The sequence below is a fragment of the Lissotriton helveticus genome, chromosome 8 (genome assembly GCF_964261635.1).
Source record: "Lissotriton helveticus chromosome 8, aLisHel1.1, whole genome shotgun sequence".
In the NCBI taxonomy this organism is placed as follows: domain Eukaryota; kingdom Metazoa; phylum Chordata; class Amphibia; order Caudata; family Salamandridae; genus Lissotriton; species Lissotriton helveticus.
Window position 1 is genome coordinate 1,017,128,703 of NC_136069.1, and position 27,923 is coordinate 1,017,156,625.

General features: G+C 46.2%; 1 long non-coding RNA gene across 1 annotated transcript in view; it reads right to left on the reverse strand.

Moving 5' to 3' along the window:
• The window catches only part of LOC144771857 (uncharacterized), a 32,700-nt gene extending 20,946 nt beyond the window's left edge, over positions 1 to 11,754 (reverse strand). The window contains exons 1-2 of the long non-coding RNA XR_013599520.1: positions 11,628 to 11,754; positions 1,112 to 1,404 (exon numbers count right to left, since the gene is read on the reverse strand). This is a non-coding gene — a long non-coding RNA (uncharacterized LOC144771857). The remainder of the gene's footprint in view (positions 1 to 1,111; positions 1,405 to 11,627) is intronic.
• Positions 11,755 to 27,923: the final 16,169 nt, after the last annotated feature.

A 27,923-nucleotide genomic window follows, 5' to 3' on the forward strand; every position in this document is an offset into this window, starting at 1 on the left:
GAGTGTCAGTGCACTGACAGGCGGAGGCTTCCAGGGCACGCTCAGGGGTAAAAATATGATGGCAAGGCAAGGACGGGGGTTTGGCCGCGATCAGTGTCAGTAGAGGATAAAGAAAGTAACCTATCCGTTGGGAGGGGATTCGGGCAGCTTGACCAGCCGCCAGTGCTTCCTTGGCGCTGACGGGCGCAGACGGGCGCAGACGGGCGCAGACGGGCAGGACTCTGGCATGACTCCGGCGAGAGTCCGGCGCGTCCGCAGGTCGCGTCCGCTGCACGGAGGGAAGCCGTCCCCTTTTATATGCAGCTAGAGCGCCTCAGAGCGCTTAGTCACACCCAATATGGCCGCCGTGAAAGCTTCGGCTCCCCGGGACCAAACTCTCAGCGTCAATGCTCAGCTGAGAGTGGCCCAGGCAGCGGTGAGATGAGGTAAAAATATCTGGCAGGTAAAACACTAGTCAAGCTGAGTGGCAAACACAAAATGAAAAGAAGTAAAACGCTTATTAAATCAAGCGAGGTTAATAGAGGCAAAGCTTAAGACACTCGAGAATTAAAACAGATGAGGGAGGACCTCCCGGCTTCCGTCTCAAGAGGGTGAAAAAATGCACAGCTTTTGATTTCATTGATATGATATGATTATCATTGATACCTCTATGATTTTGAAAATAAATATCTTATTTTGATACATCTGTTAACTTCCCAGTTATCAGATGCATCTGAGGTGTATTGCACTCTGCAACCTATCCCATGTCCAGATCCAACCTTCCTCCGCCGAAGTGCCTACCACTCTCCACCCCCTACTCCCACTCAAAGGTCAGTCTACTCTTCCTTGTGTGCCTTGGTCTTCCTTCTCCTTTATCGAGCTGCCAAGCCCCAACCTCTCTTGATGAATTGGGCCATCCTCTACTTTACATCTGTATACATCCAAACATATACAAGCAAGCATTTATACTGCTGTGAATAATCCTGTTTACTGAAATTTGACATTAGCAAGGATTGAGTGAGTTTGACAAGGAAGCAATTCCACATTGTACAAATATTTCTCTAAAATTCTATAAAGAAACTCCTAAATTGTCTACAATATTATTTACACTGATAATCTGTCGGCTACTCACCCAATGTTTTCAGTGGCGTGGACGGTTTTCAGCTTGGTTGTGAGTTGGTTCAGGACGGGGCCGATTGGTGCCTCTGACGGGTGCATTGGTAGATGGACGTGGATGGTCTCTCTCATTATCTGGTCTCTCAGATCGGGGTGGAGGAGGCTGGCTTCTCAGTGCTCTATCCCCAGAGTCATGGTTCTCTCTCTCAGTTTGATGTACGGCACTGCCCAGACCAGCAGTATGCCTAGGGGGCAAAGTGTTGACTGGTAGACCTTGGGGAGGACCACGACGTTCACTGCTATTTGGTTCTAGATAGAGACACATACATGCAGTTAGTCAGGACTGGTTCAAGGATGGATAACTATAGGTGGTAGCCCAGGGTAATAAAAGCAGGGGATGGTGAAATTGCCCCTGAGGCAAATGTGGGCTACTGTGCAGAGAGAATGGGGCATCAAAATATGACTTTGCAGATGGAACCGATGATATCTTTGTGCTGGAACACTAAGTAAAGATTATAAACAGGATTAAGAACAAGCTCTGGGAGTCACAGCTTCCTTCAGCTATTGTTACACATGATATGCCATTTAACCTGATATGCCCTTGCCTTTCCTGTGTGATCACAGCAAATGTTCTGTATTTTCTATTACCTCAGATAACCAGCAATAGTATTGAATGAATTGATGGATATAACACACAATGGACCACTTAATTAAACCTTGACCACATCAGCTGATGCATCAGAGAACCAATACATTACCAATCTAATGGCTGAATTAGTTGGTGAGTGATTTAAAAGTGAGTGAATTAAAGAATAACTGTGCTAATCACTGCTTTAAAAAAGTGTCAGCAACTTTAACTGATAGTAAAGAAGCCTTTTATCCTCCTTCCTTCCACAAACAACTCATTCTAAACAAGTCCTCTGTACCCTCTCTCTAACACCAACCTCTGATTACAAATATGCCCGTGGTCACCCTCTTTTCCACACAATCCTATGATAATGATGCCCTCTGCCACACTCTCTTTCACACATGCCTCTGATTACAAAGATGCCCTCCACAGCCCTCTCGTCCACACAAACCTCTTATTCACTCAAACCTCTGATTAAAAAGATGTCTCATCCACCTTCCTTTCAACACAGAGCTCTGAATCTGGAGATGCCCTCTGTAACCCTCTCTTACACAAAAACCTCATTACAAAGATGCGCTCTGTCACCCTCCCTTTCACACAGAGCTCTGATTCTGTTGATGTCCTCTGCCACCCTCCCTTTCACATAGAGCTCTGATTCTGTGGATGTCATCCGCCACCCTTTCTTCCACACAGAGCTCTGATTCTGTAGATGTCGTCCGCCACCCTCTATTCCACACAGAGCTCTGATTCTGTGGATGTCCTCTGCCACCCTATCTTACACACAGAGCTCTGATTCTGTGGATGTCATCTGCCACCCTCTATTCCACACAGAGCTCTGATTCTGTGGATGTCGTCCGCCACCCTCTCTTCCACACAGAGCTTTGATTCTGTGGATGTCGTCCCCCACCCTCTCTTCCACACAGAGCTCTGATTCTGTGGATGTTGTCCGCCACCCTCTCTTCCACACAGAGCTCTGATTCTGTGGATGTCGTCTGCCACCCTCTATTCCACACAGAGCTCTGATTCTGTGGATGTCGTCTGCCATCCTCTCTTCCACACAGAGCTCAGATTCTGCGGATGTCCTCTGTCACCCTCTCTTCCACACAGAGCTCTGATTCTGTGGATTTCCTCTGCCACCCTCTCTTCCACACAGAGCTCTGATTCTGTGGATGTCCTCTGCCACCCTCTATTCCACACAGAGCTCTGATTCTGTGGATGTCGTCTGCCACCCTCTCTTACACACAGAGCTCTGATGCTGGAGATGTTCTTTACCACATTCTCTTACACCAAAACTTCATTGGAAAGATGCCCTCTGCTACCCTCTCTTGCACACAGAGCTCTGATTCTGGAGATATCCTCTGCCACCCTCTCTTCCACACAGTCCTCTGATTAGCAAATGTCCTCTGGCACCCTCTCTTGCACACAACTGCTAATTTTCTTGATGTCTTCGGCCATCCTGATATCCACGGACACAAAGAAAGAAAGACATGTTGTACATATGTCCATTGCCATTCTCCCCTTCACACACACACACAACTCTACTTGTGAAGATGCCTTAATTTACTACACTGCATGCAATTTATTGTAAATATATAATCTTCTACACTTGGCGGAGCTCGGCTCGCGACAAAGATGGCCGCTTGAGCCTAGAGGTCCACAACACCGTTCAGGCATTCTTTAACTATACTTACACCCACCGCTGCATAATCGCCGTTGGATCGACACCTCGGTACCGGAAGGTTGCCACAACTTGCAGATTGAACCCCGACCCTCCTAGACCCTTCCAGCCCGGAGATAAGGTGACAGTTAGGGGCTGGAATGCGGGGCCGCTAATCCCCGGACTGGAGTTGGACGCGGGGCGGAGCTGCGTGCCTGTGCGTGTGGAGGCGAGTGGCCTGGCCGGGCCGGACCTCTCTGTCTCCAGAATTCCTACTGGGCGGTAGCCGGTGCGGCCTGACAGGGCTGCTGATGGTGCTGCCGCTGACTTCGTAACGGCATGAGGGTCCACCACGGCACCATGAGGGTGAAAGCTGCGAGGTCCGCCCGCCGTAGACAGAGCCATGTTCCCCCCTTCCCCCCCACCCCATCGTCTGGCGGGAGTGACGCGGCCGGAGCCACGGCGAAATGCAGTGAGGCCGCCTCTAGCGGAGGTAACCGGTGGCGGGGCCGCCCGCATGAACGAGGGCAGAGGTGGACCACTCAGAGGTGCATGGCTTAAAAGCGGGGGCGGGGGCGGAGACGTGAGGCTGAGCGGCGCTGCCATTCTCTGCACATCCGAGGGGTCCCAGAGCACCTCCTGCCATGTGGGCATACATGGAGTGAGCACCCCACGGTAGAAGTGAGTGCTGTGAAGGTCAGCGCTTGAAGTGGAGATCTGTGAGGCAAAGCATTGAAGGGCATACACCCGAGTCAATTGGCAGACAGTGACACAGCTAGGCATTGTGGGTCTACCAGGGCCAAGGCAGGGGACCCAGGTGGATATTGCACTGCCCCAGCAAGCGTCATTGTTAATCCTGACTGCGTGGAGCCCGGCGCGCTGCCTCTCAATGTGCTGCCAGGAGGTACATGAGCACCGGCCACTGCTGGGGGCTATGCGGGGAAGGGTAACTGCAGTTCTATTGAGAGTTGTGCGGGCTGGAGCCCACATCGGGAGACTGGGTGACTCAGATCTGAAGTAAGCATGACTGGGGATAACAGGCCATTGGCGGCGAGGCCTGAAGGTACAAGCTAGGCTGGTCCCTGGTGGTCGTGGCGGAGGGGTACCTCGGTGGGGAGCCACATCATCCCTACAGACGCCGACACACCCAGCAGGTTCTATACTACTATGCGACTTCCCCGCGGGGCAAAGAAGACCGGGCAAAGAGCAGTACAGGGAGGTGGCCGTTAGTCAGACCTGGCCGTACAAAGCAATGCTCGGGGGTGGTGCGGTGCAGCCGGGCGGCCCCTGGAGAAGAGGTGGCGTGATAGTGAGATGAGATACAAGCAACTCTAGGCGGAGCTCCCAGTGGCAGGAATTCTGCTGGATAGAGGCCCCGAGTGTTGCTTCCCATGCAGGGTCTCATAATCTGGCCCCAGACGGCTCGCGGACAGGTTGGTATCACGCAGCAGTCCTTGCGCAGCCACCCCACATACGAGAAGACGATGGGTAGAATGGACAGGACCCAGCCTAAGTTGTCCTATGAACAAAAATGCTCTAAGTCACAAGACTCCGCCAAGGAGGAGGTGAATGGGTCCACAACCCCTAGGGAGGACGAACCGGACATCCGAAGTTTGCTATTGTCAATGGAAAAGGTATTGCAAAGTGGTATCTCTTCCCTGAGCACGAAAATCGACGCCCTCTCATGCCGGATGGACAGAATGGGGCCGCGGCTGGACAAACACACGGAGAGGCTGAATATGTCCGAACAGTGACTCATGGAAGTTAAAGAGGCACAGATGACACTGGATACAGAACACAAACAGCTGGGACACGACCTGCTAGGGACAGAGGTGTTTTCGAACATGTTCATGGTGGAGAGAGCGCATCGCTCTCTGGGACCCCGACCCAAGCCGGGAGACCCTCCACGTCTAATCATAGCAAAACTGTTAAATTACCGGGACAGGGATGCTGCTCTATGCAAGGTGAGGGACAAACAAACGCTGGCATATGAAGGATCAAATATCTCGCTCTATCCGGATTTCACCGCCCGAGTACAGGCGGCGTGACGGCAATTTGTCCCCATGAAAAAACAGTTATAGGAGTTGGTCTTCAACTATGTGCTTCTGTACCCAGCCAAATTACAAGTGAATAGACAAGGTCGCTCCCACATCTTCACAGACCCAAAGGCTCTGCAGAAGGCACTCAAAGACTGGAGCAGGGAGCAGCAGCGGAGCCCGGAGTGGTTTCTGCTGGACGAGGCGGCAGGGGGGTCACTTGATGATGAAGATTGAGTCTCAACTTGTTACAGGCAGCTGATAAGTATCATAGGGGCTGGGGGGTTGGGGGGAGAAGGTAAATATGTTAGGTTTGTATCTATTGTTATGCTGGGGCGGACATTTATTTATACTTCCATATGTATGACTTTTTCATTTCTAACCACTGTAGTCAGGCATATGGATGTTAGAGGGTAACCCAGAGATCCAATCATAGCCTCAGCATTGGGTGCAAATATTGCTTATTAGGATGTACGTTACTAGTAGGGCGACGACTCAGGGATAGGGTGCGCTGCAATGACACGTAATGCTGCGAAACGCTGTTTAGCGGTGGGTGTGACGATGGAAGTCGGTGTGTGGAGGTCAGGACAGGGGAAAGCCAGAGTTGCACTTATAGTTGTACATAGAGCGACCTCTGCCCACGCGTGACAAACACCACCACTGTCAACTAAGTTGGGGGTGGATTGGGTGGTCCCCATAGGGGATGCTACGTGAGCGAGTTAGGGGTGGTCAGCTGTGGGCGGGGGGAGGGGAGGGAAGTGTGGGGACGCGGTTTGGGTTTGGGAGGTTAAAGAGGACAGCCGAGATTTTGTATGTTATACATTACAGGTATCAGCCAAAAGACTCAGGACGATATGACACGCACGACAGACAAGATGGCAACGACTGGGGAAGCCACTGACTGGAGACCTGTAGACTTCCTCAGAGTGTTGTCATGGAATGTGAGGGGTCTTAATGATCACCGTAAACTGCGCAAAGTGCTAAACTATTTAAATAGGCATAGCATAGATGTATCCTTTCTTCAGGAGACGCACTTTTCGCTGCAAAGCCCAATGATGCATCCCAGGGGTCTAATGGGTAATGTTAACACAGCAGGTTTCACAATTCATGCTAGAGGAGTAATCACATGGGTGAATCCTAGAGCTGAATACACACTGCTACAGCTGACAGTGGACACAGGCGGCAAGTTTGTGATCTCTAGATGTAAGGGCAGGGGGCTGGACCTACTTTTGGTTAATGTATACAGCCCTGACTACGACTGCCCGGAGTTTTTTACATTAGCTAACACTCTGAGTGGATGCGGGACGACACAAATACTCTGGGGAGGTGACTTCAACCTTGTTAAGAACACGAGTTTAGATAGATCGGGGGGCCGTCACAGAGGCCGGCGACGGCAGTCAGAGCTATAGAAAGAGTCATGATGTCATGATTACCACGGACCTCATTGATGTATGGCGAGAGCTTCACCCGCTGGAGGGGGCTTTCACACATTACTCTGCTTACTATGACCTACACACACGCATCGATTACTGGCTCGCATCGTCGTCTCTCATGTCCAATATCCGTTCTTGTCAGGTCCTGCTGCGCACTTTGTCCGATCACTCCCCTCTCCTGTTGGTCTTATCCACCCCTAAAAATACAATCCCCCCGTTCACATGGCATTTTCCACCTTACTCACTGCTGGACCCCCTCTTTAAAGAACAGATAGCAGAAGCGTTAGAAACATTTTTCGCCACTAATATTGGGTCAGTGGATAGTTTCCAGACGGTATGGGAGGCTTTTAAAGTGTACATCAGGGGGGTGGCTATGTCCAAACACTCTAGGTTACTCCGTGACATTCGACAGAGACTATCGACTCTGGAGTGCAGATTGGGTGAATTGGAGACTTGTCAGTTGCCCGGGATGGACAAGGAGACCACAGCCATGATGAAGGTAACACTAGAGGAGTACCACGAGGCGCCAGACAGCGAGGTGCTGCATTTAGGAAAATGCGCTTCAGCACGTGTGTTTGGAGAGGGGGACAGACCGGGATCTGTCCTGGCTAATATGCTGAAAGCCAGACATGGCAAGACCACAATCACCATGATCCGGTCGGAGGAGGGCGATCTGCTTACGGAAGAAGCGGAAGTCGCCAATAGATTTTAACAATATTACTCGGACCTGTACACCTCACGTCTGTCAGGTATGGATGAGGAAGTACTAGACTACTTGGAGCATATTAAGTTACCCTTTCTCTCAAACACGCATAGAGAGTTCCTCTCTCTACCCATTGAAAAAGACGAGATTCTGGAAGTACTGACGGGAATGAGTGCAAATAGTGCCCCAAGGGCAGATGGTCTTACAGTGAACTTTTATAAGACCTTCATAGATTTACTGCTCCCTCAGATTGCGGTATTATTTGATGATATGTGTGCAATGGGACAGATGCCGGACTCTATGAGGGAAGCCATTTTGGTAGCCATTCCCAAACCAGGTAAATCTCCTGAGGAATGCAGATCTTACAGACCGCTTTCCCTGCTTAACGTGGACACCAAGCTGTTTGCAAAAATCTTGGCTAACTGTCTGGCCCTTTTGACCCCGGAACTAGTCGGTCCGGAACAGGCAGGGTTTTTACCTGAGAGAAACCTCACCTACAACCTTCGTATGGTCTTTGGCGCAATGCAACATGTCCGACAAGATACAAAGGCGGTAGCAGTCTTCTTGGATATGGAGAAGGCATTCAACTCTGTAGAATGGCCCTTTATGCAACAGGTGCTAACCAGAATGGGACTTGGCCTGTCTTTTTGCAAATGATCAGGGTGTTGTACAATGCCCCCTCTGCGCGCATCTGGTTGGGTAACCTGGTCACTAGTGCCACTTCCATTGCCAGGGGAACTCGGCAGGGCTGCCCCTTGTCACCCACGCTATATGCACTAATTGTGGAACCTTTGGCGTGCGCGCTCAGGGAATATCATGGCCACAGAGGTGTTAGATTTCCTACTTACGAAATAGTGGTGTCAACATATGCGGATGATACCCTGCTATATGTGAGTGACTCTGAAAACCATCTTTCCCCAGTACTGCGAGAGGTAGTACACTATGGGGCAATTTTGAGGTTGAGGGTCAATTGGTCCAAATCCATAGCCTTTCCGCTCACACCGGCCACTTTACCCTTTGAGATGGAGTCTGCTGTGGTCTGATGATTCGGTTAGGTACCTTGGCATTAGACTGCACACAAATTCAGAAATTGTTTTTCGGGAAAACTATGGGACAGCCATAGCGAAACTAGAAGATGACATCGAAACCTGGATTGGGCTGCCGCTATCGTTAATTGGTAGGGTCTCCATCATGAAGATGGTAGTGCTGCCTAGATTTCTCTTCTTGTTCGTAAATATACCGATAGTGCTTTCATGCTCCTTCTTTGTGAGACTTAATAAATCATTGGTGAGACTGGCTTGGGCGGGCAAACAGGCTTGTGTTCAATGGTGGACACTCACTTTGCCATACCATTTTGGGGGATTGGGGGCTCCCGGTTTGGAGCTGTACTACAGAGCTGCGCAGGGTGTGCAAGCACATAGTTGGATTCACGGAGCAGATAACACACCATACCTTAGGATGGAGAGGCTGTTCGCAGACCCCCTCCCCCTTCCAGCTGTCATTTTTGAGTCGGTGGATCGCAGAACTGGGATCCTGGACTCCCTGAACTCAACGTGGCATGCCTGGCACTGCCTGTTACAACAGAAAGCGCGGGCACTGTTATATTCTCCAGAAATGCCTACAGCCTGGGCGGTCTGGTTGCCCCCCTCAGTGCTAAGGGGTCGTACGGGTGCTTCAAGCGCTGGGCATTCACAAAGTGGGCGATTTGTTTTCAGCGGACGTCGCTAAAACTTGGGAAGAGGCCACGGCTGCTATAGAGGCACCCACTTTACTGCAGAGCTTCCAGAGCCACAGAGTGCACAGAGCACTGCGCTAACAGCTAGGGGACGATTTATACGAGCCTCCTGAGGTGCGAGAACTATCGTATATCATTAACACTATATCCCCCTGCAAATTGGTCTCCAACATATATATATTGGCAATGTCCCAGAGAGCTAATCAATATACTAAATCCAGGTTGGCCTGGCAACGCGACTTGGACATAATGATTGACGATGACATGTGGTTATACTGTTGCACTAATACCAGGCGCAAATCACTACATGGCAAACATAGACTGATACATTTTAAATACATTAATAGGGTGTACTATATGTCAGAGAGACTGCACAGGTATGAACTGAGAGAGGACTCAACCTGTGACAGATGACGTTCTCCGATGGCGGATTTTATACATTTTGGCGTGGGGTTGCCCTGGTGTTTTTCACTTTTGGAAAAACGTTTTCCGGGAGATAAGCACTATTGCAGAGTTGGAGATCCCCCCGGACCTGGCCGTGGCGTTGTTGGGTTACTCTAAAAAATTGCCGAAGGCAGTTTGCAGACTGGTTGACCTAGGCCTGCTGATGGCAAAAGGTAGAGTGGCAACGTGTTGGTTAAGGGGACCTAGCCAACAGTGTCGCAATGGTCACACGATGTCCTTTACTGTTGCACACAATCAGAAAACTTCAGCGAACTACTCCCGCCGCGGAGCAGACCGAAGAACTTTTGGGGACCCTATACCACATACTTGAAAGACGGGGGAGGGTGCATAGCGACAGAGACTACGATAGGGGCAGAAGAGGGAACTCATACCCCAGCACGATAGAGGATATATCTACTTTGTGGAGCAGGGTGCACATGTTGGGCAGGGAAAGGTGCCATGCTTTGCTTAATAGATGTGGTTGGAACAAAGGGCAGAAATTAGTAGGAGGAACGTAGTTGGCAGGAGGGTACTGGGACGGAATGACAACAGGTTAAGAGCCTTATTGTCGTGATAGTACGCTATTGTTTGGGTCCTGACAGTGACTGGCTGAGCTGATACCTCTTTGTTTGTTATAAAAATGTATTTCTGAGATTTACTTAAGATTACTGGAACGCAGCAGACAGGCTTTGTACCTGGATCGGAACTGCAACCCTTAAAGAACAATGCCGCCCGGCCCCCGGGATGTGGGCAAAGTAGCTGTGTGATGTGTCACATGTATATACGCTGCCGGCCCCAGGGTTGTAGGCGAACTGATGTGTTTATCAATTATTCCCGTTAAAAATATATTTAAAAAAAAATATATAATCTTCTATACTTCTCTATACGTAGACCATTGATTGCAATAGCCTTCTGCTATCCCTTCCTCCAAACACAACCCTAATTCCAAAGATGTCCTATCCCAACCTCCCCACTAGTCACATTCTCATATCAAAGATGCTCCGCCTTCCTTCATGCGCACACTCACTAGCACACAAACACCCACACACATCTGAAAAAGAAAATTTCTGACTTGCTCCTCCCAGTACACATTCCACGTATTGCAAAAGTGTCCTGTGCTATCTCCCTCCACACAAAACACTGAATTAAAAAATTGTCTCTGCCATCATTTCCTTTCACGTGCACCACTCCTCCAATATTCTATGCATCCTCCCCTCTATATAATCAAAACTGATTCTGAAAACGCCCTTTATCGCCCCACCCCACACTACTGATTGTAAAAGATTAGTTTGGCCATTTTCAAATTTCGCATTTCAAAGATGCCCTCTTCCTCACGCCTCTTAACACCCACCATTTTTTGCAAGGATGCTCGCAGCCGTCCAGCAGACACAGAAGAGATAATGAAAAGATACCTCCGCGATCCTCTCCTTGCCTCACACACATACAGTTGTTTGGGCTCCATCACCTATCTGCTTAAACCTGCCTAGCTCGCCGGTTCGCTCCCTGAGACATTGTCTACGTTTAGCCTGCTATTGTTAAATAACACCCTCTGCACCTTATTGTATCCATTTCTCACTCACTCATCCATTTGTTCATCTTTTACATCAATTCATAATTTCTGAATATTAGCCATATTTCATGTTATTCATCCATTCTATCTATCCTGCTAAAACTCATATCCATTAATCCATCCATCCTTTCACCCATCACTACAACCTTCCATCCATTTATTCAACTTGTCTATCTCTCCATTCAACCGTCCGCCCTTCCCTCCATTCATTTAACTAAACACAACATTCTTCCTCCCTTGCTTTTTTCTCTCCACCAACCCATCCACTGGGAGCTGAAGGATTCGGGACTGTGTCATGAAGGTCATGCAGATGCCTTCACGCTTACCGTTAGGGCCAAGGCCTGGACGGGCCAGGGCAACAGCCAGAAGTGCGGAGAGGAGTAGAAGTTTCATGGCAAGTGACTGCATCTCAGGCGCTGCTGCTCTCTAGGGATTCGGATGCTGGACACTTCCTGCTACAGATGGGAGAGTCAGTGGCAAGGTTTTATAGGGAAGTCGCGTGACGTGATCGGCCATTCTCTATAATACTTTAATCACAGTTTGCAAGAGGGGGCGTGGGCTTGAGACATGTATCGGGTGATTATTTTTGAACATTGCACGCCTCTGACCTCTTCTCCTGCCTGCAGCTCATTTCTTAACAAACAGGAGGTAAAGACACCGGCTCAGCTTAGAAATAGCTACTTGTTTTCTTGCGTGAGGTCACGCAACAAGGCAGAGTTCAGCGGCACAAGTATAAATTAGGAAATATGCCGGAGGTGTCAGTAAAGCTTCAGAAATGTGGTCCTTGGTAAATAGTACTTTCCAGTCACGGCATTCCTCTATAACCAGAGCGGGACACGCAGCGCTATTTGCTTTTACAGGCCGGAGTAGACAATCGGGGTTGGCGGAGTTTGTAGAAGGTAGAAGTGTGAGGCATTTGCTATCATAAGTGAGACTCCAGGCGTCGCTCGGAGTGGTGTACACAGACACCGCCCCTACGCGTGCGGGATGTCTGGGGATTTGACGTGCGTCATTGTCAAATGCCTTCAAGTTTCCATCTGATGTTTTCAGGTTAGATTTCTTCATTTATTGACACTCCTAGTCCTAAAGCGAATGTGACGAACAATCTAGCCAAGATCAGAGGAGGCTGACTCTGAGGCTAGACTCGAGTCTTTAAGTAGGAGCTTATAGTTCAATCAGACATAATTAAAGTCCAGATCAGGATGGGTGAAGCAGTCAACTGAAGTTTCAGTGATCCCCACGGTGGTCTCTACGCAAGGCAAAGTAAAATGGATTTGCAACGCCAGTCCATCCTATGATGTATATGTAAGCGAAGAGTTGAGGGTTTGATACATATTTTTATGCCTAGCCAGAAGATCCTGATCATGAAAATGATCAGCTCGGTCATCCACAGTTACCCATCCATCGAGCTCTTCTGCTGTGCTGCAGTGGTAGTTGTTATATCACCAGGGCATGAGGCACTATGGAATGTATATAAGGAAATTTTGTGACAAGATGAGGGTTCCACCAGATGTTAGGAGGGTATAGCTAGAAATGAGACAAGTCAACATTGGTGAAAAGCAGTTAGTCCTTCTTCGGATACGGAGGTTTGATTCAGAACCTGCATTGGATGCCTGTACCAATGCTCATTGTTTTACTATTTAGCCCCATTAGAAAGCATTAAAGTAGCTCCGATTTACCATACAGTTTAACCAAGACCTAGCTTGCATGAGTGTATTTCAATGGTTAATGAAGAAGAAAGACGTTTTGGTCAATCAATCAAGTTTCTTGTAAAGCGTGACTACTCACCCATTAGGGTTTCAAGGCACTAAGGGGGAGAGATGGAGATCAGCGGTTCAGTCGAAGAGACAGGTCTTAAGGCCTTTCCTGAATTGCGGCAGCGATGGTGATTGCCTGAGGTGAAGAGGCAGGGAGTCCAGATTTTTGTAGCGAGGTAGGAGAAGGATCTTCCTCCAGCCATGGTCTGTGGATCCGTAGGACAGTGGCCAGGGCCAGTTGGCCAAGGTGAAGCTGTATTGTGGGAATGTAGAAGGAGAGGCAGTGGTTGAGGTATACAGGTCTGTCTTTGTGGAGGGCTTTGTAGGCATACGTGAGGAGCTTGAAGGAAATTCTTTGGTTGGTAGGTATCCAGTGAAGGTCTCTCAGGTGGCTGGTAATGTGGTGGCAACATGGGATGCTTAGTGTGAGTCTGGAGGAGGCAGTCTGGATGTTCTGCAGTTTCTTTAGTAATTTCCGGGTAGTTCTGGTATAGTGTGCCTTGCCGTAGTCGAGTCTGCTGCTGATGGCTCGCGGTTCAAAAAATAATAAAATCCCACTTGGCTTGCGCATGTACAGTGATACTGATTTCAAAAGATTAGCTGATTGTATAGAAAATGAGGAACATCCCCAGCTGAAGTGTCTGGAAAGTATGGATATACATTTGTTAGATCTGTCAGTTTTAGAGTGATCTTCCCCCAAAACCTTTGCCCTACTCCTCCATTTTTGCCGATCTCATTTTTGTTGGGCTTAAGACTCTGTGCACTTTACTACTGCTGACCAGTGCTAAAGTGTGTGTGCTCACTCCCTAAAATATGGCTTATACTCAATTGGTACATTTAATTTAAGTATAAGTCCCGAGTAAAGTGGTTGTATCTGTACTCAGGGCCTATAAATTAAATGCTACTAGTGGATCTGCAGCACTAACTTTGCGGCCCCCTTAAGAGGCCTGTCATTGCAGCCAATGAGTGCAATTTTAAACTGACATTTCGACCTGTGAAAATAAAGCTTTGGCCAGAGCTAAACATTCCTTTTTAATACATGTAAATCAGCCCTAGTGTGGGCCCTACACACCCCAGAGGGTAGGTTAAGTGTACTTAAAACGTTGGACACATACTTTTAAGTTTTACATGTCCTGGTTGTGAAAATATCTTAAATTCGTTTTTCACTATCGCAAGGCCTGTCTCTCTCATAGGATAACATTGGGCTGCCTTATTAAATTTAATAAGTGATAACTTCCAATTGGGAGCAGGAGGCAAAAGAAGAATTGTAATTTAAAACCATCTTTTGTGATCAAGTCAGATTTTAAGTCGCAATTCTGAAAATCTCACTATTTTGTAAGTTGGCATTTTCTTGTCCCAACCATTTGGTGTCTGTAGCTGGTATCCTTGGTCACATGACTTGGTGTAGCTGGTAGTCGGTATTTGTGTATTGCTCCCAGACAGTAAGATGAGAGGGGAATAAGTGTTGGTAAGATGGTCCATCTCAGACTTGATAGGGGGAGGAGCTGTCATCGTCACACATGCACATAACAAAGGCTCTGCTTCAGCACACTCACAAAGGGTTTCACATCAGTCTATTATCCCTCCATAGAAGCTGGGGCCAGGGCAGGGAGGCAGGAAATTTAAAACATCTCTGGGAGTGGAAGCCCCTAGAACCTTCTCTTACTTCAAAGCTGACACTATGTATAAATACTTGACGCTCAGACCCAACTCTTCAGTACACCTCTGGACCTGTGGCAGAAACCGAAGGACTGCTGTGCTGCTCTTCTGCAAGAAGGATGGCTACTCTGTTGTCCTGCTGCCTGACAGAGAAATACTGTACTTGCATCTCAAACTCAGCAGAGTGACTCAAAGGGCTAGCTGGCTGCCCTCCTGGTCAGAGATTCAGGGACAGGAAAGGCTCCAACTACAGTGAACCCAGCACCTAGAATCTGTCTGCTGTGTGTCTTGCTCCCCAAAGTCATGCCACCCCAGTCCTGGACCCTTGGAAACTGGACCTGAAAGTCCTCTGATAGAGAGCCATGTCTTCTGTAGCTGGGTTATATCCTACCTCTGTTTGTTGCTATAAGCCTGATTTGGGACTTGCCTGTGTTTCACCCTAACAAGAACTGTGGTTGCTGCCTGAGTAGGGTTTCACCCCCATTTAACGAGTAACCCAATTTCTTACAATTTGTATTTGAGAATTAAATGTAATGCTCCTTATGGGAACTTAAAGAATATGTGTAAAAATAGTGCTTAGAAGCAATAGCGATATGGGTTACTTGAGATCGTGCTGGCCCAGAACAAAGTCAACAGTTCAAGCTAGCTGAAATAGAACGCAGGCCGGAGACAAGAACCAAGCAGGCCCCTATGATCAGAGTACCTTGATCCTGGTTGCAACAGCAAGATGCGGGGTGCAAAGGAGCGATGCATCGATGTCAGGCCCGCAAGCAAGGTGATGCATCGATTTTGATCACGCAGTGGCAGTGATGCGTCGGTCCATTAGGGAAATGCCCGCTCTGATTGAATTGGTTCCAAAGCAGATTCACTGGGTTAATCCATGCTAGAGGGATGATGCACCAATCTTCTCCACACAGTGGTGGCAATGTGTTGGTTTTAAAGTGGTGGTTTCAGACACAATGCAGCTAATATGAGTGTGATGCACCAGGTTCTACTACCACAACAGAGCTGATGAGCCGTTTGTGCTTCATGCATACTGAAGATGCTTCAATTACCATTATGCAAGTATCTGGGTCCACTTTCTGTGAACCAGGCACAGGAGCAAGGGTAGCAACTTTGATATCCCTGAAAATCAAGCAACAGGAGACAAGCCAACAAGCCCTTGGAGATCACTTCTGTTGCAAGGCAGCGTCCAGCTACCCCTCAGCACGGTCAGAGAGCAGCAGATAGCAGGACAGTACAGCCGAAAAGCAAGTGTCCCAGGTCAGCAATTCAGCATAATGCCAGTCCTTGACACAGCACAAAAGTTCTTCTGACAGAGTCCAGTTGTAGGTCCAGAAGTGTCTGATTTGCCTGGATCAGGGCACAAGTGCATATATCCAGTTGCGCCTTTGAAGTGGGGGTGACTTCAGAGAATTGTGTTTGCAGTACACAGAAGACTTTTCTTCCCAGCCTTGGCTCCAGACTATCAGGAGGGGGATTCAGCTCTTTGTGTGGGAACAGGACACTACCTATTTAATTGCAAATGCCAGATCATCCCTCCCTGCCTGCCCAGGAAGGACATTCAGAATGCAGATGAGTGCTCAGGCACAACTAACCTTCCTGTGTTTGTGGCTGTCTATAAAGAATGCAAAAAGTGAAGCCGTCACCCACCCCAGATGTGTTTTGACGACAGACTGCAGGCACACAGAGCAGTAAGAGCAAAGAAATGCCCACCTTCGAAAAGTGGCATTTCTAAAATGGGAAGGTTAATTGCAATCTGACTAGTAAAGAAGATATATCATTACCAATCCAATGATATAAAACATGACACAGCTACTCCTTTCCAATCAGGGATTACAGCATAAAAGTGTAATAAGGAATTGTCAATGTTAACCTATGAGAAGAGCAAGCCTCACCATATGTGGGTGTTAGTCACTACCAGGACATGCAAAACTTAAAAAAAACACTACCTTTTACGTACACATCACCCTGCCCTATGGGCTACCGAAGGCCTACCTTAGTGGTGGCTTATGTGTAATAAAAGGAAAGTTTAAGGCTTGGTGAGTACTTTTAAATGCCAAGTCGAAGTGGCAGTACATTGCAGACACAGGCCCTGCACTGGCAGGCCTGAGACAGGTTTGAAAGGCTACTTGTGTGGGTGGCATAACTAGTGCTGTAGTCCCACTAGTGGTATTTAATTTACAGGCCCTGTGCACATGCAGTGCACTGTACCGGGGCTTTACAGATAAATTAAATAGGCCAATGTTTCCTTGTTTAAATGAGAGAACATGTGCACTTTAGCACTGGTTAGCAGTGGTAAACTGCTCAGAGTCCTAAAGCCAACAGAAATAATTCAGCAAAAAGAGGATGAGGAAGGCAAAACATTTGGGTCGGCCCTTCAAAGAGGGCCTTTTTTTTCAACTCAACCCCCTCCAGCCTAAAGCCAGAGCAGACTAATCAATACCTTGATGGCCTTCCTGCTGAGGATGATAAAACATGAACGATGGCCCACTGCTGCAGGGGTACTTGCCAGTTCTATGCCTCTCTGAACCCAGTTGGATTCCTCTGTATATACTTTCAGGGGCCACTGAACTAATCCATGGGGAATCCTTCTCCTTGCCTGTGAACCCAATTTGTGCAGCGCCTAACCTTAATCTGCTCACAGATGCATCTCAGTAGGTAGACAGTACCACCATGGCCAACAAAGGGATATGACCCATTCTAGCCCTTTGATTTCACTTCTGTCCCCAGCCCAAGGAAAGCTAAGTCCACAACAACAGTAACCAAAAGAGGCCACTGGCAGCCGTCAGTGTTAGGAGCCAGGCCACAAGCCTTTCAGGGCTCTCTGTCCTCTGTGGTGTCTCAGAGTGGGGAGCAATAGCCCTAGGTTTCTTGCACCCTTTTACCACTGTCCCTCTCACCAGTCCAGGTGTGGTATTCTGAAACTGGCCGTTCAACCCAGGGCCTGTAGCCTTAGCCTGAACAGGACCATGGCAAGCCAGGACTTCTAGGGGAGTACAAAGACCCCCCCCCCCGGGAAACACACTCTGCATGTGTTTTACAGGAGTCTGCTTGACGCAGATCTCCAGCCTTCTGCCCCTGTGATGGTGCATGGAGCCCCCCCCAGGTCAGAAGTGGCCTTACTAGGGTCATTCTTGAGATGCTCTTATCTCACAGCTGGCAACCCCTGACCAACTGGTCCTCCCACTGTGGACTGCTTCCACCTCTTGCCCTTACCTCTGGGCCTCTGTACTCTCCACTGTGGAGTGGTACCCATAGAAACCAGAACTGGGCAGGTGCTTGTGGGAGCCAACCTCCTCAGCTCTCGTGACACTGGCAAGCTCCCATCAGGGGAGACAGACCAGGTTCCCCTGCTGTTTGTGATCCCTCTGGGAGCAATACAAGCTCTGGAGCTGGAAATAGGGCAAGATGGGCCTCTGCCCACCCCACCTCTCCTCCGACTCCTAGAAGTGGCAACCGAACCCCCCACTATAGTGAGACATATGACCCTCCCCCCACTATATTGAGGATCACTCCCAAATGTTTTCTCAGACACACTGGTACTCACCCACAGGACTGCCTCCTTTGCAAGGTCCCTGGGGTCAGAGAACTTACAATCCACCAATTGTTGGCATAGCCATGGAAAACAGTGACTGAACATGTGCTCTCTTGCAATCAAATTGTACAGCCCCTCGAAAGTGTTTACAATGCTACCCTTCACCAACCATCCAGTGCCTTGCATAAATACCCCACAAAATCCTCCCAGGGCTGGTGAGTCAGTTTCTGACTGCCCCTGAATCTCAACCTGCACTCCTCTGGGGTGAATCAATATTGCTTGACAAGAGCCTCCTTCATGGTGGGATACCTCAAATTCTCCCCCTTCTTTAGGGCCAGTAAAGTTTCCCTTCCATCAGCAGGAATATGACTACATATGCCAGCGCGCTAATCCTACTCAGGGATCCTGTGGACTTCTAGAGCTACCTCATATCCTTGAAACCACCTGTCAATATCATCACCCCTTGAAGTCAGGCACTAATCCCCTGGGTATGTGGGCTCTTTCTTCCACACTGGACACAGTAGAGTTGCTGCCACCATCTCTGCAAGACTCTGCCAGTTGTTTAGCCTTCAGGTCCAACTCCTTGAGACTCAGTTCACGAGCCAGCAAGATCTTTTTTTCATGGCTCTCTTAGCATCAGCTTTTCTGACCTCTGCAACCATTTGGGCCAGCTGTAGCCTGAGGTTACTCTCAACCTGTCTTTCCTTTAACTCATCAGGAGACAGGGTTTGAGAGTAGACACTGCTTCCTGCATAGGATCCATCAGGGGACTCCCTCTCTGTGGGATCCTCTCTCTCCCCTGGAGCATTTGTCCAGTCATGTTTCTGCTCCTCGCCTTCTATTTTAGGGCCACTGCCCTCTCGGGGCCCGGATGCTGAAGTCAGGGTTAACCAGGGTGCTGCATTCTCCGGAGTGGTGAAGTAGTCCTCTTCACAGTCTTCCTGTGGTGCAGATTGCATTCTGTGGACCTCCTCCCATGCTTTAAGGATAACTGATACTCAAACTTGGGACCACCCTCAGGGGTTTGCAGTTCTCTCTCTCTCTGCACAACATCCTTAGCTCAGTCATGTGGTAGTTCTCAATGGCATTGATATCCAACTTCATATATTACAGGCACCTGGTAGATACGCTACATACTGCCTTGTGGTAGGGGGGCCTTCTACCCAGCAGGGTTCTCCTCCTCTGTTGTTGATGCAACCTCCTGACTTCCTCATAGATTTGGAGGGCTATCTGTAGGTCTACTTTGGAAGCTTTCCTGCCCACATTCACCCCCTTTCCTTGCAGAACTCTTTCAGCTCACTCCCAGTGTAGTATGCTAGGTAGTTAAGATCCATGGACATCCTGACTAGGTATTACGAGTAAAACAACAAAAAGAGTCCTAAAATAATGAAGGTGAAGCAGGAGTAAAATTTATGAAAATGACCAACTAAAAGAAAAAAATAATTTAAAGCTTGGAATGGTCTTATGTATAGAGTAGTAGTGAACAATGAGGTACTATATGGTATTGCACAAACACAAGTCCTTTCTTCACCGCTGATTACCAATGTTAGAATTGGGGTTTCAGATTGGCAGAGTATTCCTCCTGTTAAAACAGGAAACACCACCCTAGTCAGGGTAAGCTAGATACACACTAAAAGATAACCTGTGTTTACCCTCTGGTAGCTTGGCAGAGAGCAGTCCAGCTTACCTAGAGAAGCAATGTGTAAAGTATTTGTGCAACACACAAAGTAACACAATAAAAATGCCAATAAAATACTCCACACAGGGTTAAAAAAATTAGAATATATATGTATGACTAAAGCAACACAACAACAACAAATATCCAATAAGTTGAACCAAAGGTATTCATTTTTAATCAATATATAAAAAATAGTGCTTAGAAACATATGGCACTTAGGGGTTACTTAAGGTTGCGCTGCACCGGGGTAAATCCAAAGTTCAGGTCAACTGAAATGGATGTCAAGCTGGCTAGAGCACTCACGCATGGCTCACTGAAAAGGTACCTTGGAGGAAGTGTCGATGTGGAAGACTCAATATGCTGGTTCTGATCCATGCAGGCATTGAAGGCTTCATCGCCAAACCCCTTTATAATGCAGGCACTGTGTCGTTGTCGAGCTGCACTGTCCATCATATTCGAGCCGCACAGTCCATTGAGACGATGTAGTCGCTCCACTCCTGCATTGGCGTTAAAGGGAAATGTATCAGTGCCGATCAGTGCAAAGTCGTCACTGTGTCGATTTTGTTGGTTCTGGACAGAAGATGTCCCCTTTCAAAGGCCCAGTACTGGATTGCCACCACTTGGCAGGGTAGGACTCACAGATGGCAGAGTACAGGTGGTGTTGCAGGGTTAGAAGGAAGTATTTGATGGCCCTAAGACTTCAGAATAGGGGGAAAGCCAGTGAGCCCTTGGAGCCACTCAGGGTTTAAGTGAGATAGGTCCAGTCCTTATCCTCAGCAGGCCAGAGATCATCAGGCATCAGATCAGCCCAACCAAGCACAAAAGCAGTTCTTCCAGAGCAGCAGTCAAGCAGAGTGGCATTTCTTGTACCCCAGCAGTCTTTACTCCTTGCAGAGTTTTTCACAGGGCCAGTAGAGTACTGTCTTGGTAGGATTAGAGCCCCAGTACTCATACCCAGTTGTGCCTTTGAAGTGGCGGTGACTTCAAAGCAGGTGGCCCTTAAAGTGAAGAGGTCCCCCTTTCTTCCCAGCCCTGCCTCTAGACTATCAGTAGGGGGTAATCAGCCTTTTGTATAGGAAACAGGACACTGCCTATTCAGATATGTGTCAGCCCCCCTTCCTACCCAGTAAGAGCTATCAGAATGCAGATGAATGCAGATGCGTTCTCTGTCACACCCACCCTTCCTGTGTTTGTGGCTGGCTAGCTAGAAGGAATGCACAAATTGTAGCTGCCACCCACCCTAGACGTGTATTGGAGACAGGCTCCAAGGCACACAGAGCTGTAAGTGCAGAGAAATGCCCACTTTCTAAATAAAGAAATATAGCAGCGTCACACTGTCTTCGTTGTGATTATAATTGAGTGAATTTACGTTTGGAAAGTGAATAATGATTGGTTTACTATTTGGACTTCAAAGAAAAAGTGTGGAAAAATAAGTTAACCTGTTTACAGCCAGGATAGGATCCTTCATGCTGCAGTTCGACTGACGAGCACATTAAATACGCGTCTTTTGGTTAATTTTATAAGGATTGATCACGGAATAAGTACGCACGCAATACAAATGGAAATTACAGAATCATACATGTTGAAACAGATTAAGGGAAGGAGTGCATTCTGCTTTCATGTACTTTCTAAAAGTGGTATTTCTAAAATAGTACTGTTAAATCCAACTTTACCAGTAAAGAAGATTTATCAATCAGTCAAAGTAAGCTTTATTCGGTTCTTTGTAAAGAAACCATAAAAGCGAGAACAGCAGCAATGACTATGGTTAAAATATGCCTAACATAAACAATAAAACATCAAGCATATATTTATTAATATGAGTACAATTAGGTAAAAAGAGGTATACATAAAAACACACCCAGCTTATAAGAAAACTATCATTATCAGACAGATTCAATATTTAATCACAGGTTTTCCTGAATCTCATGGCAGCTTTCAAAAAGCATACCACATTACAAATAGCTTCTTCAGGTAACAATTGTAAAAACAAAAGTGCGGGGCCCACTTAGAGAAAGATTATTCTTTTTACAATGGTATAATGTATGCCTTCCTTGGAACCTCGTAAAATGTATAGAACATTATAAAATGCATGGGGTCCTGCGGGGAAAGATTGCTGCTGACTTCAGTGAATGACACATGTTCTTCTCCAGAGGAAATGCTAATAAAAAATGAAAAAGACCTAATCTAAATCTGGTCAACAGAAATCCCTCATACGTACTTTTACAGTTAAAAGATATGGCTCAATAAAAAGAGTGGACTTCAGCAGTAGGTGGGCGCGCACTCGGGATTTTGAAAGGGCAGCCTCTTCTCAAGAGGAAGACCTGAGCCAACAAAAAATATCTTTATCCCATTTACGGTCAGTCCTCACAATTCCCTCTGGAGAGCTATACAGCTCACTCCGACTTAGGCTCTGAGATAGGTTCTTAATGTACTTGAGCAAGGGAATATGAACAGACATAGGGAGAAGGGACATACAGTCCTTTGAAATCTCCTTATTCAAGTTGGCTACAGGTCTTGCCCAAATATCTAACCATACAGAAAAAGGGCAGAATGCCGGCATATCTGTTATATACCACAAACCTTGTTCTTTATGAACTGAAAATGTTGGTGCGCTATGCCGGACACATAATAGACATCTTATACATTTTTTACCAGTCTTCAGTTTGGCCTGAGTAACAAACCCCCATACCTCACTCCCATAGGCTGCCTTGGAGATACTTTTTCCCTAACAGATCTGTAGCACGACCTTAATCAGTCTTCTCCCTAGTCTTGAGGCAAAAGTAAACACCAGCACATTTTCCCTTGTAAATTCTTTCTTCTTCCTACTCACAAGACGATGCCAGCACAGCGAAGAATCAAATAACAGACCCAAGGAAGAAAAAACTCTTGTTTTTGGCAGAAAAATGGTTTCCAGGGTAAACCTGCATGCCTTGGTCTTGAGTCGGCTAACCACCATCACATAGGATTTTTGAACATTAACAGATAAACCCAAGTCCTCCATGAGGTTAGTGAAAGAATTCAACAAGGAATGCACACTATCTATTCAGTTGAAAGTGCCAGCTCCTCTCTCTCTTCCTGCCCAGGAAGGGCCATCAGATTGTAGATGAGTGCTCAGAGACACCTAACTTCCCTGCAGTTGTGGAAGTCTAGGGGGAATACACAAAGTGAAGCTGTCACGCAACAAGATGTGTATTTGAGATAGGCTGCAGGCACATAGAGCAGTAAGAGCAGAAAAATTACCGTCAGGACAGTTACCAAATCGGCATGATAGAACTCTGACTGATTAGTTCTTAATGAGGCCAGTTTGGGTCGCTCAGTGGGACCCTAAATTAATATCGTGGCCTGCCCAGCACTGATTTGCTCGTAGATCGAGTAGCCTCGTTTGATTCGAGGACCAAAACCTTATTTAATTGGCTATTTGGTGTTTCTATATTGTGATCCCAGGACACACTTATATAAGAGCCCTGCCACACAAATTACAGCGGATAGAGCGGTTTTGTATCTCTGGTTTGGAGCACCTTGACTTTGAGCTTTTGGAACCCTAATATTTCCGTGCTATGGATTTATCATCAATAGACTTTTATCGAATTTCCAATTGGACGTTCTGCTATTCATTATTGTACCAATTCCGGTGCAGCCGCTAAGATTCCATCGGAATGATTATGATTAATTTGGATGTCAGAATTGCCGCTTATTTTGTATTTAAATTTGACTAAACATTTTGGATTACCTAATTGTATTTGGCTCGTGTGGATATACATATTTTGTAGACACGCGTGGGTTGTAGATTTATTGAGAACCGAGTGGTTCTGCTATACCCTCTAATGTGGCGCTTTAGATCACCTTTGTCTCCTATCAGTCAACTTAGTCCTTTCGTTATTTCTACCCAGTAACTGCTAGACTTGTTATATGGGTGAATCAGTCCTCTGTTTATTTTCGCGAGTCATCCTTACTACTAAGGGATGTAATTGGCAGCACCCATCACGTGGTTTCCTCGTAGAGAGAGACGGGACGTGCCTTTGCAATACCGCGAAAATTGATCCGTTCGGAGTGTGCGTTTTCATTGCCTAAAGAACTCCTCGGAGGAATTATTAAACATCTAATGAGAGGACATAAGGTAAAATCCTAAATGTAATGCTGAAGGAATTTTATCTGTCTGTGCATCGAATTGTTGGACTCAAACCTCGGTTTGTTTGTTCCGGCACAGGTCCCCAAAACAGCGCGCCCTTCCTGAACAACTGACATTACGTCGATCGTGTCAACAGACCAGGGTGAGTTACATACGTGTCTCACTCCCTATGGTTTTATTTGACTGTAACTAAGGCCTTGTGAATTGTGATTAATTTAGGCCTCCTTTTTCCTTTCTTAATTATGTAGAACGATTCTTCTTGCTATCAAATTAAATCATCCCTTCTAATTGAAACGCAACGGACACACCAGTCAGAGTTGAGTCGAATTCGACTTGATATCTGGTCCAATAGTAGTGGGTTGACTGTGCCTAGGGAGATGGGCTGACAGTCTCCCCTTTGTCGTTACTCTTTTCAGGTGGCCCACCCAACAGACCTGGCCTGACACACCACGACAAAAATAATTGTGGTAATGTACCCAACACCTTCCTAATTCAATGAACAAAGGAACCCTTTTATACTGTAAATATATCTAATACGCGCTTAAATTTATCTTTTAGGTGCTCCCTCCCCTCCCCCCCCTCCAAACCCCATACCCCAACGTCCTGAAGAAGACCCGCAGCAGAGGTCGTGAATTCTCCCGTATTGCGGCAGGGTCGAAACGTCGACGATTACGCCCCCTTTTTTTATAATTTAATTTTTAAAGCCGATACCAATTTTTTCCCTTCCCCTTGTGAAATAATGTACATAGAAGTGTATGGTTAGGCTTTGTTTGTGCAATCCAAATTGTTCTCATGTTGTACAGAATTACCTTAAATCCTGTGTTTTTGATTTCCTTTCCTTACCACTTGAGCACCCCTTTCTATCCTTTTCTCATTTTATGAATGTGTAAATAAAATTGCGATACAAATTTGTTTTTTTTGTGGTGTTGGTTACATTGCATTCATAGTATAATATGCAAGCAATACATCTCCGTTTGGTCTCAGATTCAATTTGCTTTGTGGAAAACTAAGATTCACATCAATTGACGTTTTTTGAATTTCTGTCTAGGACCATTTTCTTATATATAGTTCTTAATGAGGGCAGTTTGGGTCGCTCAGTGGGACCCTAAATTAATATCGTGGCCTGCCCAGCACTGATTTGCTCGTAGATCGAGTAGCCTCGTTTGATTCGAGGACCAAAACCTTATTTAATTGGCTATTTGGTGTTTCTATATTGTGATCCCAGGACACACTTATATAAGAGCCCTGCCACACAAATTACAGCGGATAGAGCGGTTTTGTATCTCTGGTTTGGAGCCCCTTGACTTTGAGCTTTTGGAACCCTATTATTTCCGTGCTATGGATTTATCATCAATAGACTTTTATCGAATTTCCAATTGGACGTTCTGCTATTCATTATTGTTTGTCCTGATTGTAACCGTCTAATTCTAATATGGTCGAAACGCCGTCGACGCCTACTTGTGGCCCTGACTAAAGAGGACACATTTTTGCTATGTGTTGTTTTTGTCTTGTTCAAACTACATATATGTAATTTTCCTCAGTCACCCTTTTATGTTTACACAGTGTAAATGTAAATGTAAAATGTAAATTGATACTTGTATAGCGCACTACTCACCCGCAAGGGTCTCAAGGCGCTTGTACGAATACCGCTGTGGAACCCATCCTGGCTTTCCCTGTGAGGTGTCCACTCCTGGGCACCCCCAAGGTGGAGGCCAGACATCCTTAGCATTGTGGGGGCCGTTGTGGAGATTAAGCAAGCTATTGCCCAGAGTTGCAGAGTGGGACTCCATGATTGGAATAGGCAGCGAGGCGAGAATTATCAGGTCCGTGGAATTTTGAGCCCAAGACCCGCCGAGGCAGGGAATTGAACCCTGGTCCCGGGCTAGACCTCTGCATCAGGGTCTGCCGCTCTAACCATTGAGCCACACTTCTCCACTATTGTCTGTGTATTGTCTGTATTGTTGTTTGTGTAACCTGTTGAGTGCCATTATTGTTTTATTGTTGTTATTACTATTGTCTTACTAACACATTATATATATATATATATATATATATATATATATATATATATATATATATATATATATATATATATATATATATTCAGTCCAATCCTGCTTCAGAGATCAGAGAAACAGGCAGCCATTCCGTGGGATATGTATCAAAGAAAAGAGAAAAGTATTTATTCCATGCAATACAGCCAGATACGTTTCAACGGACGAGTCCGCCTTGCTCACTACATCCGAAAACACTGCAGTGAATTGACATTTATATATATACATAAGAACCCTGGCAGAGTCTATAAAATATTACAACTTACAAGAAGCTCTTCGATCAGCCAGGCCCTCTAGTCTCACTGACAGCTTTCTGGATTTCAAGAATGTCTACAGCTTTGAGAAGGAACTAGATATTATAGAACCTGTCTTAGCAAAAAAACTGTATCTACAGTTCAGATATGGTACACTACCCCTCCACTCCTACACCGATAAATGGAAAACGGGTTTAGTTCGTCCCTGTCCAGGTTGTAATGATCCAAATGAATCCCTAACTCATGTGATTTTGTTCTGTCCTGCTTACTCCGTTAGCAGAAAGAAATGGATCACACAGCTATGTGTGAACCTAGGAGTCAGGAACTATATAGAGTTTTTTAGAATTTTAAAAACTGATACTAATGCACTAATAGTTACTGCTATTGCTAAATTTTTGTTTTCAATGTGGTTAATTAGAAGGAGAATGATTCGATAGTAGCAAGGTACTCTAATGTAGGTAGACAGTTTGTCTCAGCAAAATCTAGGCTTCTACCGCGTTTTAAACTTTTAATCTATGTATTTTATTGTCTTAGTATTTTAACCATTTTTCTATAAACCACATGCTAACTGATTTAATGAATATATATAAAATGAGATGTAACTGTGTATTAGTTTATTGCTACAAATGTATTTTTTTCCTTGATGTACTTTTATGGTTCATAAACAAACCGAAATAAAGTTAAAATGATGATGATATACATAATATTTGAAACTGTGTAGGGGTATCACTTATTTAATAGTTTCTAAGTATTTTGACATAATTTCTATTTACTTGTTAAAAAAAATTGATTAATCTTGTCATATTTCTTTACTCTTTCTTTTCTCTTTTTCTTTCTGGCCTTTTTCTCTTGACTTCATAATTTTTCTGTTTAATTTTTTGATATTGCATTTGTATTTTACACTACATATGAGATATTACTTGAACCTTTGTTAGTATTCTAGTCTTTATTTTACCCCAGGTTCAGGTCTTAGGGGTGCCCCTGTTGGTGGTAACCACTTTCTAAAAGTGGCATTTCTAAAATAGTAATGTTAAATCCAACTTGACTAGTAAAGATGATTTATCATTACAATTCCAATGATATAAAATATGGCACAGCCACTCCTTTCTAATCAGGGATTACGGCCTAAAAGTGTATTAAGGAATCACAATGTTAACCTACGAGAGGAGTAGGTCTCACACTAGTGAAAAACAAATTTGAGTGTTAGTCACCCGGGACATGCAAAATTTTACAGCACATGTGCTGCCTTTTACATGCATTGCACTATGCCATATGGGCGGTATCTAGGGCCTACCTTAGGGGTGACTTATGTGTAATAAAAGTGGCGGTTAGGGCTTGGAAAGTAGTTTCAAATGCCAAGTCAATGTGGCAGAAAACTGCACACACAAGCCCTGCAATGTCAGGCCCGAGACAGGTTTGAAAGGCTACTTGTATGGGTAGCACAATCAGTGCTTCAGTACCACTTGTGACATATAGTTTACAGGTCCTGTACCAGGGACTTACAGGTAAATTAAATAGGTCAATTGGATATGAGCCAATGTTATCATGTTTAA